Source organism: Oratosquilla oratoria, chromosome 1, assembly GCF_046742065.1.
Source record: "Oratosquilla oratoria isolate Oo_2021 chromosome 1, ASM4674206v1, whole genome shotgun sequence".
NCBI lineage: Eukaryota > Metazoa > Arthropoda > Malacostraca > Stomatopoda > Squillidae > Oratosquilla > Oratosquilla oratoria.
Genome location: NC_134777.1, coordinates 2265269 through 2267768, shown reverse-complemented (window position 1 = coordinate 2267768; position 2500 = coordinate 2265269). Strand labels below are relative to the sequence as shown.

Here is a 2500-nt window from a genome sequence, read left to right as displayed (position 1 = left end):
ACATATATATATGTATATATACGTATGTATACATATATATGTACATATAATTCATATATATATATGTATGTATATATATGCAATAAAACACTAGGAACGTGTGTTTTATCAATGCAAGGTAACCACATTAGACAATAAACAAACGGAGTAGAGCGCTTTCGTATATTACATTTTCAGTGTAATTTACACTGAAGATGTAATATACGAAAGCGCTCTGCTCTGTTTGTTTACTTTGGAAAGTGGCTACTTTGCATGTATATATATGTGTGCACATATATATGTGTATATATATGTATATATATATATTATATACATATATATACATATATATATATATGTATATATATATATATATATATATATATATATATATATATATGTATATATACAGAAGTATACACCAAGTTCATCAACCCTGGACACTCCCTCAATGTTGTGATGATTTCCAAACCAATCTATACCACATCCATTACTCGACCTCTCTTTTTCCAACCCTAACCCTTCACTCACCCACCTCTTCCTCTCCACCTGTTTCCTGTCACATGTATCTCCTCTGCCGGCTTCCTCTCTTCCGCCTACTCTCTGCTTACGTTTTTTCCCTTTGAGGCAATCACCACACAATTTATCACTTCGGTTTCTGTCTTCTCAAACCCGCTCTCTGTCTTTTTCCAGGCTTCACTGTAAACTCTCATCGTTCTTCGTCCATCTACTTGGATGGACGAAGGTACAATGTGGGCAGATGTGTTCTTTTCTTGTCCTAAACTTTATCTTTCCAAATACTTTGTTATGATCGTATTTAATTTCTTTATTGATTATAAGTTTGGTGATTTTCTGTCAATCTATCTTCATTTTCTTTGAGAATCTATAGATCATATGATTCTAACAAAGAAGACAGAGATATGTTTGAATCTTTCAGCCCAGATACCCCAAAGTTCAACCTGATATCCCCTCTCCAATATTACCCTACTATTCCTGATTTTTAGAACATAAAAACATGAGAATATAAGAATGAAGGAGACTACAAGAGACCATAAGGCCTACACTAGGCAGTTCTGTATCCATTACTACCTATCATCCCTATTCATAAGTTGTCTAATCGTATCTTCAAACAACTGATAGTTTCAGTGCTTACTACATGGTTACTAAGTTTATTCCGTTCGTCAACCACCCTATTAGTAAACCAATTCTTACCTATTTCCTTGTTAAATCTAGATTTGTCCAGTTTACAACCATTACCGCGAGTCCTGCCCTGTTGTCCATGTATCATTATGGTCATTCTTCTCTGTACTGATTCTAGTGAATAGCTTTTTATGTACCGTAAAAAAAAAAAAAAAAAAAGAGAGAAAACAAAACGGTTATGGGCAAACAGTTGAGTTTTAGGGATTTTTTTGTTTTAATTTTCAGTAGATGCACGAATAAAGTATAACCCTTACACATTTTTTCTCAATCAGATCGTTTTCCATATTACTGATTTGATATTTTCCAGGATGCTCTATTGATACCCCAACCCTGCTCTATAGTGACGTTCTTCATGTTGAATAAAAACACTTGCCATGAGCTATAATGGAACTTGCAAACATATGGTGTTCCTTCATCTGAATAGAATCTTAGGTCAGAACAAAATGTCTTGTAGGTATTATCTTACTGATACAAGTTAGCGTGATATCAACCCTTTCATTACAATTACGATATCTAAATTACATAAATCTACTAATGTCAAGTGCTAGTGATAAGTCTTTAAGTACATTATCCTAGCCTAAAGTCACCACCTCACTACCGACTGGGCACCACTGAAATGAAAGGAAAGAAAGAGTGCCGCACGGCACTGAAAGGGGTTTTAAAGTGGGATGCAATGTTTCCTTTTCGCGCCTGTGTGCGGTCTTTCGAAAATACGGATGATTGTTTGGCAAGGGTTTGAGGCTGTGTGCGCGCCTGGGTCTGCAAGTCGCGCCATCTTCTGATGGGCTCTTGGAGGTTTAGTGAGTGATGGATGTGGTGGTTGTGGTGCTGCTGCCTAGACTTGCTTTTAGGAGAACGCTCATCAGCTTGGTGCATTGAAGCAGTCGAGAAAGAGGGGTACGTGGAAGGCGCACAAAAGCAAACTCGAAATTGGCAGAAATTGTTGAAGTGAGAGGGCAGTTTGCTGAAAATAATTTTAATGTAAAACGACCCAAGCACATTAGGTATTTAAAGTAGGGTATTTTCTTCACACTGAAAGGGAGAGATCATGGATGCTAAAAACTGATGTGTAGACAATGCCATAATATGGAGAAAAAATCTAGCTATGCTGAAGCCCATCCAGGAAAACAAGGTAGAGAACACACACACACACACACACACACACACACACACACACACACACACACACACACACACACACACACACACACACACACACACACACACACACACACACACACACACACACATACATATATAAATACATACATAAATACATACATAAATACATAAATACACACACACACACACACACACACAC

General features: G+C 36.8%; 1 protein-coding gene across 7 annotated transcripts in view; it reads left to right on the top strand.

The window, feature by feature from the left end:
- LOC143031783 (RYamide receptor-like) overlaps positions 1–2500 on the top strand; it is a 623242-nt gene that overhangs the window by 124902 nt on the left and 495840 nt on the right. The window lies entirely within an intron of this gene.